The sequence below is a fragment of the Microcaecilia unicolor genome, chromosome 5, assembly GCF_901765095.1.
Source record: "Microcaecilia unicolor chromosome 5, aMicUni1.1, whole genome shotgun sequence".
Taxonomy (NCBI): Eukaryota; Metazoa; Chordata; class Amphibia; order Gymnophiona; family Siphonopidae; genus Microcaecilia; species Microcaecilia unicolor.
The window spans coordinates 308,564,400-308,582,724 of NC_044035.1; the positions used below are offsets into that span (position 1 = coordinate 308,564,400).

Below are 18,325 nucleotides of genomic sequence, written 5' to 3' on the forward strand. Positions count from 1 at the left end.
TACTACCAGACAGGATGTGATGGCATCATCCAGCGCCCTGTTGCAGGGCATTAAAGGAAGTAAATAGATTCTTCTTGGCACAAAATTCTGCTGGAAACCACAGAGCATAGGTTAGGGGCATGACAGTACCCCCTCCATTATGTCCCTTCCCCGGACCCATGGTTCAGGTTTGAGGGAATAAAGATGATGATGTCTTATACGTGCAGGGGCATGAACACTGATAGCATGTTTCCACATATTATCTTTCTTATCCTTCTGATGTGTAGAATATCGGGCATACCATAAAACATTTGGGGTCGCCAATATTGATGTACCCCTCCCCCCCCCCCCAAAAAATATTGAAAGGTCTAATTCTTTCTTGGCCATCTTGATGACCTGAAGTTGCATGTCCCGTGCAAGGTCCGCTTTCATGACCGCGTGGGGACTGGAGTTCTTTGGGGGGGTACAATGATCTGGGAGACAGCAAGAATCTTTGCAGGGTCAAAGGTGGGTCAGGGTTCCAAGATGGAAGGCTTGCCCTGGAGTGTCATCTTACCCAGCTGGAGATTGCTAGGGCAGTCACACATCTGGTGAGGCAGTAGTTTCATGGCTTACTTCTCACCAAAAATGTCTACACAATTGGTAATGCTCTCTGTCTTAAATCATAGTATTCTCAATCTTCAAATTTTCCCTTTTGTAACTTTCAATTCTGTTCTCTTAAATTCATATAGACCAGTTAACTAAGCTTGTAATGAATGCTAGCTCTACAGAGTGCTTCTGTTTCACTACTGCTTCATCGGGAGCTTAGCAACACTGCCAATCCTAAGGAAAAAAATATATATATACTGTCATGATGAAGATATATTTCATTTCAGGATACTTAAAGTAATCATAGCCCAAATATACTGAAGGAGAGGGCTGGTGGGAGATGTGTTGGATCCCGGGGAGGGGGAGGAAGATGTGTTGGATCCTGGAGGGGGGGGGTGCTAGAGCTGGAGGGAGTTGTGTTGGACTCTGGTGGGAGGGGGCTAGAGTGAATTATGTCAGACTATGAGTACGGAGAAGAGGAGGCTGGAGGGAATTATGCCAAACTATGAGTATGGGCAGGGGAGGGACAGGGCACAGACTAGAGATACTGGGCATGGAGTAAAAATAGAGACATGGGCACAGTGGTGAGATAGGAACATAGAGGAACGTTGTTGATAACAGGGGGAAGAACAGGGACACAGAGAGTCAATACTGAATATAAGGGGAGGATAGGGACGCTAAAAGGACAGATGAACATGGGGGGGGGGGTAGACAGCGAACAGGGACATAGAAGAGAGGACAGATAAGGACACAGGGAAGATGGATGGAGAAAGAAGAAATGCCAAATAGGAGACCTTGGAAAGGCAGGGGGAAAATGGAGAAAAGTGGAAGAGACAGACAACATTGAATGGAAAAATAAAATGCTCAGACTACAAAGGTAGAAAAAATATTTTATTTTATTTATCAATTGGACCATGTCAACTTTGGGAAATGTGCATAAGTTGGGTTATTTTACCACAAGTTGGGTTATTTTAGTACAGGGCATAGAAGAGTTTACTTGTGGGTATGGGTTAGATCCTGGAGGGGATGGGTGAAATTTCTGTCCCTGTGCAACTCTCTACTATTACACTGACTTCTGAGCTTTGGGAGAGCCTTTATCCCCATGACGTGTGATGACATCAGCACTTGTGTACCTAATCAATCCTGCTATCTGTGGGGAAACAGTTGTTACAGATGAGCAGCAATGCTTTTTCATTTCCTTGCATATATTAAATCACGCTTATACTTTTTTTTTTTTAATGAGTGTGCAGTTCTGTCCTTCTCAATAAGACATAAAGAAAACACAACAAACACTGAATTTGGGAGAGTGGAGGGAGGAGAAATACTTTGGAAATGTGCCACATAAACAGAATGCAAAATGTGGAAATTAGCCTTTTGATGGAAAAGGGAATGGGATCTCAGGTAGCACTGTTTTTCCCTTCTGTGAAAGGAATCGCTATGTTTGCACAACCTTCTCTTACTTTCCCAGTCTGGAAACAACCTGTCTTGAGTAACTTCTCACTTTTCTTGCGCAATCAATATATTCCCTAAAGGTGCCCAACTTGTTAAAAAAAAAAAATCTATACCATGAAACATATCTAAATTCAATTATTTGGTAGGGACAGAAATTCTATTGATTAGACATACTCTGTTATACCAAATTACAAACACTGGTTTTGTTAATCTTCATTAATGCCCAAAGTACAGTTCTTATTAGTTTGTTTTATTTATCCTTCCTCCCCTCGAAATCTACTAGCAACTAACAAAATAAATTCACTTTTCTTGTATGACTTTGTCAGAGTCGCCCATCAGTAACTTTTCTTTATGTAGCAGTCCATTTTTTTTTGAAAACCATGTATTAAAAAATGTGCTTTGTACAGGGAGAGAGGATAAGGTGACTCAGGATAATATAGTGACAGTGCACTGAACAGCTTACTTTGGGGATTTTAATAGGCATCCCAGCTGTGCTAGATTCCTGGAAAGTGATTTAATGCAATTGTTAATGTAAAATCCTGGATCTTTATTTTTTTTCACCAGCTACTAGGTGTATGTTTCCTGGCAAAGAGCTGCAATAAATAAAATAAGGTTATGAAATGGAGTAGAAATTATGTTTTGGAGCTCATGAGTTGCCCCAGTCGAATATACCATTAATAAAGTGGTAGAGCAGTGATGACAGCGATCCCCATGGCTAGCTCCCTTTCATGAAAACTTTGTACCATTAAGTATTTTTTTTTCTTTTTTTCAAGGCATCCAATAGTTCTCAGACAGCAGATCTTTTCTAGGGTTGTCAGCTAGCTCAAATTTATTTATATTTATTTATTGGCTGATCTAGACCTGGTTTCCTCTCTAGCCATCTCCATCCTCAGGGGATGCAATACCATGAATCTCTCTTGCTGAAGCCAAGCAGCTGTTTCTGATATATGCAATTTTATGTTCTTAAACTTTTGTTGAATATATGTACGTGCTGATTTAAATATTGTACGCTCAGTTTTATTTGTAAATTATGTATAAGCCTGGTGCAGGCACGTGCTAAAACATGGTCATTTTGGGTGGTTGAATGTATGGGGTTTTGCGCATTTTAGGTTTTATTGAAGTTTTTATGGTGTAATCAGTTTGGGGCCCTTCTATAAATTGGTGGTAGGGCTACCATGTGTGTAGCGCGCGCCAAATCAACACTACCACTAGTTAGAGCGTCTACCCTGTGGTAATTTTGACGTTCTTGCATGCTGTTTCCTGTGGTAGAAAATATTTTTCTATTTTCTACCGTGGGGGTGTTCTTGGCGGTAATCAGCAACGCATGTTGTACGTGAGCCCTTACAGCTAGGCCAATTGGTGGCAGTAAGGGCTCAGGCAGTAAATAGCTGCATACTACTTTTAATTTTAGCACATGGCTATTTACTGACCCCATTAAAAAAGACCTTTTTTTTTCCAAGCTACAGTAAAAATAAAAATGGCCCAGTGCGTGCCAAAATCATGTGCCGACACTGCTGCAGGCCACTTTTTACCCAACTTAGTAAAAGGCCCCCTTTGATTTTAAATTAAAGTTTAGTTGGCCGTCAGTTGCTGCTGCCTTTTCTGTCCTGCTCTGTGCGTTTTGGTTTCTCCTACTTGGCCAATCCTGGTTTTATGACAGGGTGACATGGTGCTTTCACAATTACCACTAACTTTATTGTAAAAGGTCTGAATGTTAATATAAAATCTAGCAGTAGCTCAGCCAGAGCCAAACTTTTTTATGGAGGGATGGTCTATAATGAACATGGGTAGGCACTAGGCACCCGACTCCCCTGCCTGCCCCCAATTAAAATTACCTTAGTTGGTAGGGATCATTGAGCCCCACCAGCTAAAGATCCACCCCAATCAGCTACAGTGTGCCTGTCAGCAGCTCACTGCCAACGCTGATGCTGGTACTTTCTGCCATTGACAGCTGCGGTTTAGCTGACTGAAATGGCTCCAGATTTCTTCAGCTGGTAGGGCTTGGGAATCCCTGACAGCTACAGAATGGTGACTATGACTGCTGGGTGGGACCGAGTCAGAAATGAATGGGCCCGGGCGCACCCATGGAGAGGCATAATCGAACGGGGCGCCCAAGTTTTCCTGGGGTCGTCCTCGTAGGACGGCTCCGTAAAGGGGCGGGGAAACCCGTATTATCGAAACAAGATGGACGTCCATCTTTCATTTCGATAATACAGTCGGGGACGCCCAAATCTCAACATTTAGGTGGACCTTAGAGATGGTCGACCTAAATGTTGAGATGGTCGACCTTAGAGATGGTCATCCCCAGTTTTCGGCGATAATGGAAACTGAGAAAACCCATCTCAAAAACGACCAAATCCAACTCATTTGGTCTTTGGAGGAGTCAGCATTCGTAGTGCACTGATCCTCCTGACATGCCAGGACACCAACCAGGCACCCTAGGGGGCACTGCAGTGGACTAACTGATGCACTACCGAACGGAAAAAGCCCTTCCCTTACTAATCCCTTAACAATTTGGAAAGGAATGGGCATGCATGAAGGAAATCACATGCAAATGACCTGTTCACTGTTAGCTCATTTGCACACGATTTCCTTCCTAAGGAGGGGAAGCCAGTGCAGAGCAGCCAGGCGTTATGCGTGGCTGCTCTGCGCATGCCAAAGACGGCTTCATACACGCAGACAAGCTGCTTGTATAATAGCTGTCTACAACCTTAAAAAAACATAAGTCCAAGTGAAAACGTCCAAGTGCTCGTCAGGGACGTCTTTTTTTTTTTTTAGTTTGGGTGAAGGACGTCCAAGTGTTAGGTGCCTTCGCGATGCCTCCGTCCCTGCGATGGGCAGTTGACGACATCCAAAATGTGGATGTTTCTGTGAGAAGGACGTCCATGCCTTTGCTATGCCTCCGACACCCCCTTTATTTATTTATTTGGATTTGGGATCACAAGTAATCTGAAGAAGCTAGAACAATGGTCTAAGGTCTGGCAATTAAAATTCAATGCGAAGAAATGCAAAGTGATGCACTTAGGGAATAGAAATCCATGGGAGACGTATGTGTTAGGTGGCGAGAGTCTGATAGGTACAGACGGGGAGAGGGACCTTGGGGTGATAGTATCTGAGGATTTGAAGGCGACGAAACAGTGTGACAAGGCGGTGGCTGTATCTAGAAGGTTGTTGGGCTGTATAGAGAGAGGTGTGACCAGCAGAAGAAAGGGAGTGTTGATGCCCCTGTATAAGTCGTTGGTGAGGCCCCATCTAGAGTATTGTGTTCAGTTTTGGAGGCCGTATCTTGCTAAGGATGTAAAAAGAATCGAAGCGGTGCAAAGAAAAGCTACGAGAATGGTATGGGATTTGTGTAACAAGACGTATGAGGAGAGACTTGCTGACCTGAACATGTATACCCTGGAGGAAAGGAGAAACAGGGGTGATATGATACAGACGTTCAAATATTTGAAAGGTATTAATCCGCAAACGAACCTTTTCCGGAGATACGAAGGCAGTAGAACGAGAGGACATGAAATGAGATTGAAGGGGGGGCAGACTCAAGAAAAATGTCAGGAAGTATTTCTTCACGGAGAGAGTGGTGGATGCTTGGAATGCCCTCCCGCGGGAGGTGGTGGAGAGGAAAACGGTAACGGAATTCAAACATGCATGGGATAAACATAAAGGAATCCTGTTCAGAAGGAAAGGATCCTCAGGAGCTTAACCGAGATTGGATAGCAGAGCCGGTAGTGGGAGGCGGGGCTGGAGGTTGGGAGGCGGGGATAGTGCGGGGCAGACTTATACGGTCTGTGCCAGAGCCAGTGGTGGGAGGCGGGACTGGAGGTTGGGAGGCAGGGATAGCGCTTGGCAGACTTATACGGTCTGTGCCAGAGCCGGTGGTTGGGAGGTGGGGCTGGTGGTTGGGAGGCGGGGCTAGTGCTGGGCAGACTTATACGGTCTGTGCCCTGAAGAGCACAGGTACAAATCAAAGTAGGGTATACACAAAAGTAGCACACATGAGTTGTCTTGTTGGGCAGACTGGATGGACCGTGCAGGTCTTTTTATGCTGTCATCTACTATGTTACTATGTAAGTAGCAGCAGTGGGATTTGAACAGGCCACCTCTGGATTGCAAGACCAGTGCTCTAACCACTAGGCCACTCCACTCCCTTGAAATTTGGCCGACCCTGTGGGGGGGGGGGAGGCAGTTCAGGACATCCAAAATGTTTGAAAGAAGGACGTCCACGCCTTCGCTATGCCTCTGCTGTCACACACACACCTCCCCCCCTCAGGGACCTGCATACTACTGCGATGGACCTGAGTATGATATTTGAGGCTGGCAAAAAAAAGTTTTTAAAGTTCTTTTTTTCAGAATGGGAGGGGGTTCGTCACCACTGGGGGAACCAATCTGTTCAAAAAGGCATACTCTACCAACCCAACTTAAGTGCCTAAACCCTTCAACACAATGAAACCAAAGCGTGTAATAGACACTGCAAACTCTTCCTCTATATGATTCCCCAATGAGTCTATAACACATGAACCTTATTCGACCATAACATCACTTTGTATTTGTTTCACTACCGGAGATGGCGAACACCTTTATGGTACTATGTAAGCCACATTGAGCCTGCAAATAGGTGGGGAAAATGTGGGATACAAATGTAACAAATAAATAAAATAAAAAATAAAAATGTCAATTTTTGGAATATACATGTGCTAGAACTGGTTTGGGATATCACTGGGGGTCTGTGAGAGAAATCTCACTCATTGGCCTTAAATTAGTATAGTGGTGGTAAATATCCAGCTGTGGGATGGGTCACCCTTGACATCTCTTGGTACTTTGGAGGTAGGGGGTGAGGAGTGACTGGCCAGCTGAGATGGTGCTTTGCAGATGGGGGGGGGGGGGTGCAGCGTGCTTGGTCAATTACAGTGGTGCCTTGGAGGTGGGAGGTGAGGAATCCCTGGTCAATTGATGTGGTGCCTTGAAGATAGGAGATGAGGAATAGCTGGTCTGTTGAAGGGATGCCTTGGAGGTGGGGGAGTGAGGAGTTGCTGGCTAATTGATGGAGTGCCTTGAAAGTGGAGAGGAGTTGGGTTGACTGGCTTAAAAGAAGAAGGAGGTAAGGACTGCTAGATAGAAAAACTGGATGAGGGCAGGGTGTGAGGGCATATGAGAGCGACATACTCTTTTGCTTCACATATCACTAGTCCATGCCAATACATGAAGCAAAAAAGCAGTAGTCTCAAACACAGCTACAATTGGTCATTGATATGCTGCTATGGCAGGCTTGTTAGGGGTGGTAGGAGGAAGTTAGAGGCCCTGCTACCTTCTGCTGGCACTGTGCAATGGCATGTTGAGGACCTGATTTATTAATCTTTCTTTTTTGCACAGACACAGAATGAGAAAACAGTAAACCAGGCCCTAAATGAATTGTGGGGTTTTGTGTGGTGGGGGGGCATTGTAACAGAGGTCTCAACATTTGGCTCTTACATTTTTAGGCTGGTTCATAGATTCAAATGAATTTTGCCAAGCTCTGTCAATGCATCTTGATGGAGTTACTAGAAATCCAGAACTGGATTAAAATCTCCCTCTTGGTTCTGGGTAAGTTAGAAACTCTTCTTATTTGGCCAGCACATCTATTCCTAATTTGGCTAAAGCATTACTGCTCTAGGAAATTAGATGTTCTTACAGTGCCAGCCTTATAAATGCTTTCCTCTAATTAAACTTTCTCCACAAGAGAAAGTGATTGAGTTTAGTTTACATGGAAGAACCCACAAGAACCAATTAGTAAGTATGTTTTTCCCTTTTTTTGTCCAGCAGTTTCCTTCTACTCCTTTGGGCTTCTAGCTCAATCAAAGCAGTCTTTATTGGGTGCAACACTGTGAGCCTTCTTTTATGTCTACCCCTAGATTTCAACCACCTTTCAGCTTAGCCCAGCCATCAAGCTGGCAGGCCATGGGCAAGGGCTGTATACTAGAGCTTCCTCCAGAGCTCTGCTAACATGGATCCTAAGTCCGGCCACTTAATGATGGCTGAACTTCCCTTTCACCTGCTATGAACACTGTCTCCACAGCATTTCCAGCACCAGCAGGCCCTGGAAGCTTAAAAACCTGTCTTGGGAATAGCACCTAGGTCCTCCTACATGGCAGAATGCAGTACTACCATCAGGACAGACCTAAGTGATTTTTAAAAAATAAAAATTGTGGATATTCATGATGAGGCTTTGCAGCTGCTCTGAAATGTTGCATACTGAACTGCAATGGGGCTTTTAGGAAAGGCATCGGTGCAGGCTGCAGTTATTCTTGTCATGGCAGCTTTGGGCTGTTGATCCTTGAATGTTTGATATGCATTCTGTAATAAAAATGTATTTATAATTGGTTTATATTGGTTATTAGGTGTACCCTGTTTTCCTTTCTCACTCATTATGAGTTATATTGTATTGTGCCACTTGGTTTTGTTTTTCTGTATTTACCATGGCTTCGCCTTGTTCTTCAACCCTCATTCCATATTGGAGACCTGTTTTTGCCATAGATCAAATAGGACTACCGATCCTTGAATGCTTTGGAATCCAAGTTAAGAAAGAGAGAACTACCAAAACATATTCTTATGATGTTGGAATTATTTGGTACTGTCATGGTAATCCTTATTTGCAGCTGTTTGACTCAGGGACCTACAGTAACTGGGGACCTTCTGAATGAAGTGGCATTGCTACGCAGCCACTAGTCTGGCCTCTTATGCTGTTTTGCAAGCAATCTTGGATTGTATATGGCAGTGCAACACAAACATGGCTGCTTTTGTGTTTTAAAGATCTAGAGTTATAAAAAGCAATACATGGTTAGTAATGGAAACAGAGAAAAGAGAACCCTATGGTATTAGGTTGCCATATATAATTTGCTTGGAATGCTGGGTGGCAGCTGGCTTAAGTTTGATTGGATGGAATACAACCATCTGTGCTTTCCTCTTGTCGGTTGCTTCTAGAAATTAACAAACAGTGCTTTCAAGTTGAAGATGGTACAGCCTGCTTTTTGAGGCTTAATTTATGTTAAGTTGAAAAATTATGTAAATGGAACCATTATCTTGAAAGTGTTGGACTTGTGGTTCTCTTATGTCACATTCGTTGAGAGTCTTGCTTTGTTCATGATCTGCATGAGTCAAACAAACAAACAAAAAAAAGCTCTTCGATAGAGTACTAATAAGATTGATGTAGGGCTTTTTTCCCTTTATGTGCACACCACCTTAAGACATTGCTAATGTACTGTTGTTTTTCCCCCTGGGAAGATCTCTGCGTAATGACAGGATTATTTTTCTTGAATTGCAAAACGTTGCCTTCAAACATCCTGCAGAATAGCACAGGAGAAATTGTGGGTAATTGGGATGAGTGCTTTCTTCTGATTCGACTAATTGTAATTATGCTTTCTTGAAAGAAAGATCTCATGTGTTTATATGCTATAACAAAAAAGCCCTGTAGAGAACTTGTTAGCTTGGTTGCAGCCAAATCTGAAGAGTACAAATGGAGGACATACAGGCCTAAAATGCTGTTTGTAAAGTTAAAGAAGATAAATATAGACTTTTATCTGGTCATAAAGGTCTATGAAAATGGGATCCAGAAATCTATTTTAAGTGTTAAAGTATGTTTTAATATTGTAACAATCAAAGAGCTCTTGGGTCAGTGTTCGGTTTCTTTTAAATCTCGGCTTCAGCATTTAAATTGTCCATATATGTTCAGCACTATCTATAGAAATGGAGGCACTGAATGTATTCAGTGGTGACTCAAACTGGCTATGCAGACAGCAGTGATATTCAGCCATTATTCAGGTACCTCTGCAGTTTTAGGACAGCCTTTTTGCTGTCCTCAATTTATCCACATAGCTATATGGATAACAACTGATTATTGCCATTGATCCGTAGAGTTAGACAATGTCCATGGTCCACCCTTTCCCTTACCTGGCATTATCTGAATAGTGCTATTGAAAATTCACAGATAGGGCCTGGTTAGGGCTTATCTGGATAGGGCACCTCTATACAAATAAGTGTTTTTAAATATTGGACCATGTTCCATAAAGGCAGAGTAGTCAATGGAAAGAAGTGTGTGAAGAAACAGTGTGTTTTAAGCCTGTAAAATGTATTAGATATTTTCCTGTTTTAATTATGTCCTGAAGTGTATTTCTCCTATTTTACAAGCAGGTGGTATTTCTTTGCTATAAAGCTGTTACAGGGAACTGAATGTTCTTTTCCAACACAAGCAGGAAGCAAGCAGCAGTATACTTTTAAATCTTGTTGACTGGGCTCTGATTGGCCTGGAGTTTGAAAAATTACCCAGCAGTTGCTGGCTGTTTCTTCAGTCTTAGCCCGAGAGAAAAGAGAGACAGATCTCTTTGCCGAGTCTCGGTGAATTATATGTCCTGATCTCCCCAGGTACTTTCTAGGAAGTATGCAAATGTTTAGTTAGTGTTATAATTGATCGTTATTTCAGTTACCTGTTATTGTTTGCTATTTGCAATATTTTGTTCCACTGATCAGTATTTTTAAGAGAATAAAAATAATTGTTTGTTCAGCCTGTTTGTCTGAACTGATAAAGAATCCTGGTGGTTTGTGTGTTGGGTCTGTGAGTGCTTTCTGGGAACTGTAGGACCACTGGGAGTGTGGCTCCAGTAACCTAGAAATCACTAGAGCAGGACACTCGCCCAGAGGTGGTTGTGACCCAGTCGGTGGGAGGAGGGTCCTATTGTAGAGCACAGGCAGCAGGTGCAGGCTGACCTGAGCTGTGTTGGGGATAGACCGTCTAAGTGGCCATGGAGGTAACCCCAGGTGGGTGGCTAGGCATTTCGTGAAAAGTGGCAGCTGCGGAAAAAGGTTACTCTTGGGACTTCCCTTTTGGGGACACAGGCTAACTCTTAGAAAATGTGGCACCCCTCCAGCTTGGTCCCCCAGACAATTACTATGCTTGCACACCACTTGTGACTACCCTGCCATGAAATAAAAGTAATATTTTCTGTATGGTGTACACCTTTAGCTCAGTTACTCTAACCTTCCTGCTCCCAATTTGAAAATTATCCTGGACTAGACTGTTGTACAAGCCTGACCACAGTTACATATACATTATTGTGAACGTAAAGCCTGAGATGGGTAGTCTCTGTAGTGTTACAGTGCAAAAGGGCAAGATTAGATGGACTAGATGTGCTATCTTGTTCTCAGTTCCTGTTAGCTTGGGCCTGTTATGAAAATTTTGTGAAAGTTTGTGCACTGTGCATTGATAGTTATCAAAAGTTATGAGGTCAGGCACCTTTTATTTAGAAATATTTTACCCCCTTTTACCTTACCTCTGTAGTTAGTCTATAAGATTTGAGGCTCATGCCTCACTTAATTGGTTAGCCTATAAGGTGGTGTGCGACACTTTATATGTATACCTGAGTTTTATTTGTCCTTGCCATTCTCAGGGCACAGACCGTAGAAGTCTGCCCAGCACTGTTCTAGTACTAAAAGATTTGAAACTTATGTTGAAGCCCCTTAAAATTTACACTCCAGCCCATCCATATCTATTCAGTTATGATCAGGGCATAGACTGTAGAAGTCAGTCCAGCACTGGTTTTGCTTCCCAATTACTGGCGTTGCCAACCAATCTCCGCTAAGATTCCGTGGATCTATTCCTTCTAAACAAGATTCCTTTGTGTTTATCCCAAGCATGTTTGAATTCTATTATCGTTTTCATCTCCACCACCTCCCGTGGGAGGGCATTCCACTATGCTTTTAAAACAATTATTGTCTATTCAGTTTTCTATATTGATTTCTGATGTGAATCCTTGTACATCTGCTTTTGATCCTATACCACCTAAATTACTTAAGGGTCCCAGTTGAGCACTCTCTCCTTTTATGTTATCTTATCTGTGTTTAATACTAGTTTGACATCTGGCATTGTGTTATCATATGGAAAATGGCCTGTGTAAGACCTATACCTGCAAAAAAGTGAAGATTCTTCATTTACTAAGAACTATTGACCTACGTAAAATATACCGTTTTTTGCTAAACTTAAAAAGCAGGGACTTTGCCCTCAGCTTAATGATTTCTTCATCCTCGGCAATCAGGCTTTCGGCCACAACAGAGCATAGATAGCCTTAATGGCAATTCATAGCGAGATACACAGCACTCTAGATAGAGCTCAACATGTGTTGGTATTGTCCTTGGATCTTTCTGTGGCATTTGATCTTCCTGGATCACAGGTTGCTTTTGTATCGCCTGCTTGACATGGGTATAGCTGGATCTGTTTGGAACTGGTTCTATTCCTTTCTTTATGAATGGGCTACATCTGTAAACACCTGAAAATAACTATCTTCAAAGTTTCCTCTTTTTTTTGTGATGTTCCTCAAGAACCAGCTTTATCTTTGATGCTTTTTAACCTAGTTCTTCACTATTACCATTATTAGTACAATTGTAGGGCATAAGTAGCTATTTTTATGCAGATGTTATCCAGCCAGCTTTCCTTGATTCAACACCACCAGATCTAATATATATATAAATGTCTCCCATCAGTAGTGAGTTGGCTTTTCGAAAACTGATTTAAAACCATGTGGATTACAGATAGTAGTCCATCTCCAAATTTAGACCTTGCTATAGATAGCCACTAGCTTCCCCTTGCTTCTTTTTTGAAGATTTTAAGAGTTTTTTTTATACTTCTTTATCATTTGAGAAACAGATCTCTCCAATTGTTTGTGTGTGCTTCACAAATATTAGACATATTAGAGTATTTCATTAAGTTTTAGATAACCTCACTTACTACTATAATCTTTTTACCAGTCATTAGCTGACTGGACTACTGCAATGCTTTATATAATGGTATCACATGTACTCTTTTACGTCATCTTCACCTTATTCAAAATACTGCCATTAAGCTATTGTAGGAACATGTAGATTTGATCATGTGTCCACTTTGCTTAAGGAGGCACATTAGCTGCCTATTAAATATTAAGTTGAAAATTTTAGTGTTGACTCATGAAGTATTTTGTTCTGTATTTCCTCTTTGTTTGTCCAGTTAGGTGATTCCCTGTTCCCTCAAATGATTAAGATCCCTAAACCAAAATAGCTTTGTTATCCCTACACTATCTCTAGCCAGATATGGTTTATGATTTATTAACTTGATATATCATTCTTAACAGAGCAGTTTACATATTAAAATAGGGAGAAAGGAACTCCGATGATAGTATAGTAAAAGAATAGAAGAGTAAAGAGAAGACATATATAGGGAGTGTCAATCATGCCCAAGTCACCAGGCCTCGTTACCTAATGATTCTGTAAGCCTTTTGAAATAAAAATGTCTTCAGTGCCAGTATAAATTTAAGAATTGATGGCTAAGTGAGCAAGGGGCAGGGGTTCCAAAGCATAGAGATGACACAAAAGAAGATATAGTGTTGGGTTGAGTCCAAATGTGCTAGTCAAACGGGGAAAGTATATGCAGACTGCCACCCCTCTACAGTGTGTGAAATGTTACTACGGAGGCTAGTTGAAGGGATGCCAGTATATTAGGCTCTCTGTTCCAAAATAAGAAGCTTAAACTGGATTTTAAATGATTCGGCAACTGGTAGCGCTCATCAGTCAACATTTACTTTTTAGCTCCTGCTGTTTGGAATTTGCTTCCCACTCACTTTAGACGCAAGCCTAGTCTGAAAAAATTTAGGAGAGAGGCTTAGATCACATTTTTTATTTCCACATTTGAGGATTCAGTTAATGGAGTGTGGAGGTGTATAGTTGAGAAGCCCTGTACATTTGTGTCTTTTAAAAAAATCTTATGAGTGTTTTTACCTTTTTATGTACTGGGTATGTAAATCATTTTGATTATATGTATCAAGACTGTAATAAATATAAACATATAATATGCACTGGCAATATGTCAAGATGTGCTTGAAAATGCGCAATACAATTGGAATCATTTCTGCACCTTTCTGTCATATTTTCCTGAATTTTCATTGCAGTTGCCAGTGCTGGAGGAACTCCTCTTTCTTCACATAAAATCATAAGAAAAATCCAGGCCAATTCAGACCCAAGGTCCATCAAGGCCTTTTTCTCAAAGTGGCCACTCTGGGTCACAAATATCCAGCAGATTCCCTAAAAAGTAGCTCGATTTCCCATAACTGATTTTCAGGCATAATAATTTTTTTATTAACTTCTTTCAGGAACTTGTTCGAATCACTTTGTTAGAGACACCTTGTCCACATTCTTCAGAAACAGATTTCACAACTTAATTATGCGCAATATGAAGATAAAATAATTTCTACAATTTGTTTCCATTCTGCTGGTTGCTAGTTTCATGGAAAATCCTCTTGTTTTTGTGTTGCTTGAAAGGTTGAACAGCCGTTCCCTATTTAATCATTCTCCATCCTACTCATTATTTTATAAACCTCTTCAAGCTGAAGAGCCCTAGCCTGTTTATCGTTTCTTCATAAAGAAGATGTACTATCCTACTATCCTCCTTTTCTAGGTCCACTATATCCTTTTTGAGATGGCATGACCAGAATTGCACACAATACTCAATGTGTATTCGCACCATGGATTTATACAGATACATAATGATATCCCAAATTTTGTTCTCTATTTCTTTTCAAATAATCCCTATTATTTTTTTTTAACAGCTGTGATTCACTGGGTATGAAAGTTTCAACATATTCCACAATGACTCAGAGATCTTTTTCTTGGGTGATAACTCTTAACTCCGAATCTTGCATTTAGTACCTGTAGTTGGGATTATATTTTTCCCTATGGAAATTACTTTGCATTTGTTCACATTAATTTAGATGCCCAGGCTCCTAGCCTCACAAGATCCTTCTGCGAATCCTCATAAGCCGCTGTCTTTTTAATGACTTTGAATAGTGCGATATCATCTGCAAATTTGAACATCTCCCTTTTTGTTCCTATCTCCAGAATCATTTATGAATATGCTAAATAGCACAGGTCCAATTATCTAACTTGGGACATTTTACTGCTGACCCTTTTCCATGTACACACCTAACCATTTAATCCTACTCTCTGTTTCTTGCCTGTAGCCAGTTTATAATCCACAAATTGGCATTGCCTCCTATCCCATGACTCTAATTTCCTGAGGAGTCTTTACTAAGGGACTTTGGGGTTTTTACAAAGTGGAGGTAGAGCTACCTCCACTTTGCCATGCGTCAAATCAGGACTACCACTGGAGCCTGGCAGTAGTTCCCACCCCAAGAGCATACCATTTCCAGTGATGCAAAAATATTTTTGTACCGCTGGGTTAGTGCAGGAGCCCTTACCGTCACCTAGATAGATGGCGGTGAGGGCTCCCCCTGGAAATGGCTGCGTGCCAATCCCCATGATTAACGCATGACCATTTCCTTTTTAAAAAAACCACAGCCTTTTACCTGCTGCGGTAAAAGGGGGTTTCGGAATGCGTCATAAACACACACTGTCGCTACCACAGCCCCCCTTTTACCACAGCATAGTAAAAGGGGCCCTTTGTCACATGCCTTATGAAAATTCAAACGAACTATAAGACCAATTTTAGAAGAATTTAGAAATTGGAATTGAGACCTCTGCACCTTTAAATATAAGCATCTCAAATTTTTTCACTTGAAGGCCTATATTTAAGCACAGAAAACAGTTGCCAACATGTGCTTTCATTTTTGGCTTTGCTCGGACTCGTACACAATGCATTTCTCATTCCCAGCACTTAGCTGCTTGCAGTGGCTTCCTTTTGCTTCCAAATTCAATCAAAACCATCAGATTTTAAAGAGAAAATCACGGGACATCCTTTCTTCAAATAGTCCAAGCTGGCGTTAGGTTTCCAGCGGTAAGGGTGCCTTTGGTTTATATGCTAGTACCACTCTGAGCATTGGGGAGGGAATAGGAAATGATCTCATCATCTGTTTGACTATATTTAAATATTATTTGCGCTAATCTTTGGTGTGTACGTTGTTTCCTGCGCTAGAGCCCTCTGAACATTCTTCGCAGATTAAAGTTGGCATTAGGTTCTGAGCATTGGCCTATAAAATTGGGATTTAGTCATCTATGCCTTATATGCGTCTAAATGCTGGTTTATGCACATCCAAATTGCAAACAGGGCTTCTAAAATAACCACCTATATCATAGTCTTCACTATTTTTCCAGTGATGCCACTTTGGGGATAAAAACCTCAGTGTGAGTTTCAAGATCACTGTCAGGCAAAGTAAACACACTGTGCATGAAGTCATTCCCTCTTCAATGACACATCTGGTTTAGTGGCTTCCTTGTTTGATGTGGTTAGCCTGGCTACTTACCACACATTTAGTCCCCATCGCCCCCCCCCTCCATGAATTCTCTGTCCATGTCTTCTAGCCCATCACTCCCCCATCACATGTTTTCCCCAGCTTCTTTCCACTACACACACTTCTTCATCCAAACATGAACCAGTCTGTTCCTATTCCTACTAGTAAGCTTTTGCCATCCTGTCTTCTAGCACCACATGACTATTCAGTCAGTGGAATCAATGATGTCCTGATTCCTTCACTGTTCTTTCAGTCTCATGAAAACGTGGAATTTTGGGAAGTACACAGTTGAAGCTTACAGAGCGCTACATGGTGCAGGTAGAAAACAGAACATAAACAACAGTGCCAGCATCAAGTCATGGGACAAGGTAAGGGGGAGAATGTGCAATGGGGGTAGAGTAAGGGGACCACACATAGAGTTAATGGGTTCCGCCATTGACACCTGGACATTGAAGTGAAGACATGTATCAACCAGCTTGCCATTATCCATTTGTTTATTTACACGATCAGAAAACCTGTAACTCATCTTGTGGTAGTCCACAGACCTGTGCTGCTGTTATCACTCTCTCATTTTAGGTTTAAATTCATCTGTTAATCATTTTCATGTCAGCTTTTGATCTACTTGTGGTTTTGTTCACCTTCAGTCTTGCCTCTAGGACAGAAGTAACCTTCTGAAGGAGTAAATCTTTACTCCCCCAGGCAAAATTCCAGGCAAGAAAAACTCTAACTACTAAATAAGTATTAGACATAATAAATGTTTATTCAAATTGTCAAAGAAGCCAATCAGTAATTATTGAAATAGTAACAAATACATTCCCAATACAGTAAATTATGTAGCAAATAAAAACAGAGTTTTCCCTGGGAGCTGTCAATATGTCCACCTGCTAGTGTAGGCACATTGAGGCTCGCCATCCTCAGTTCTGTTTCCTGTTAAATACTTTTTTCTTCCTTTATTCATTATCTTAATTATAATTACCCTTCCAACCTAATGAATATGCATCTTTCCAGAATATTCTGTTTCTTGTCATGACGTCTCATGTTCCAACATGTATCAAATGCTATCTTTTATTCCCTTGGCAGTTAGGGCCTCTCATGCACATAAGCATAAGTTTTCATTTGATATAGGTTGACCTATGTCTTTGGTATGCACAGTCATCATACCAGCTCCCTACACCCTTACAGTTTTACCCACACCCACTCAATTCTCCTAATTTTTTATCTGGATACAGCAGGTGTCCTTTGTCATAGGAGTCCCTGGCTTAGTTGCTGACCAGTGACTTATTATAAGTTAGCACAGGCCAAAATGTCAAACCACAAATTTCTACAGCCTTAGAAAGGTATTTACCAGAAAAATGCTGTCTTGCAATTCCAGATCTGCTCCCAGCTCAAAGAAGAGCAAAATCGCTTAGAATAAAGACTAGAAATATGTATGGTTTGCACCTTTTCATGGCCTTTATGATATACAGTTTCTGAAGTATTGTAACTATTTCACACTGTATGTGTGTTGTAGCCAGTTATTTTCCATGTTTGCTAGTCTTAATTCCAAAGAGGTTAGATTGAGAACAGGAGACAGCATGATGTCAAAAAGCTGAAGCCATCCCCCCCCCATTTCCCTGTGCAGCCGCCATTTTAATACACCCAAAACAAAGCAATCAAATCTATCGGCTGCTGCTGCCACATTGTTTTTCTTTATTGTTGGTAGCATTTTTATTTGATCTCACTTGTATTTTCAAACATGCCGGCTTGTGCAGCATATAGATGTATACAGAGGAAGTATCGGTTTCATCGGGTAGAGTAGTAATTCTAAATTGAAATCGTGGTGTTATTTGGAGGGGCTGGTTATAGGGACTCCTTGTATTCATGCAGAGATGCTTTCATCTATTAAAGGGCCATCAAAAAAGACATCATGTTATAAGAATCAGGTGCTCAACATTCAGAGTTGCTATTTATAAGTACAAAGGTTTTTGTAAACATTAATTAAGTTGAAATCTGGGAGCATTTTACCATCTTTTTGTTGTGCATACATTAAGAGAGAGAGATGGTATGTGGGAATTTGCTCCTTTTGTTTT

General features: G+C 41.3%; 1 protein-coding gene across 3 annotated transcripts in view; it reads left to right on the top strand.

Annotated features, from left to right (window-relative positions):
- ZNF423 (zinc finger protein 423) overlaps positions 1-18,325 on the top strand; it is a 451,119-nt gene that overhangs the window by 271,316 nt on the left and 161,478 nt on the right. The gene's annotated exons all lie outside the window — the stretch shown is intronic.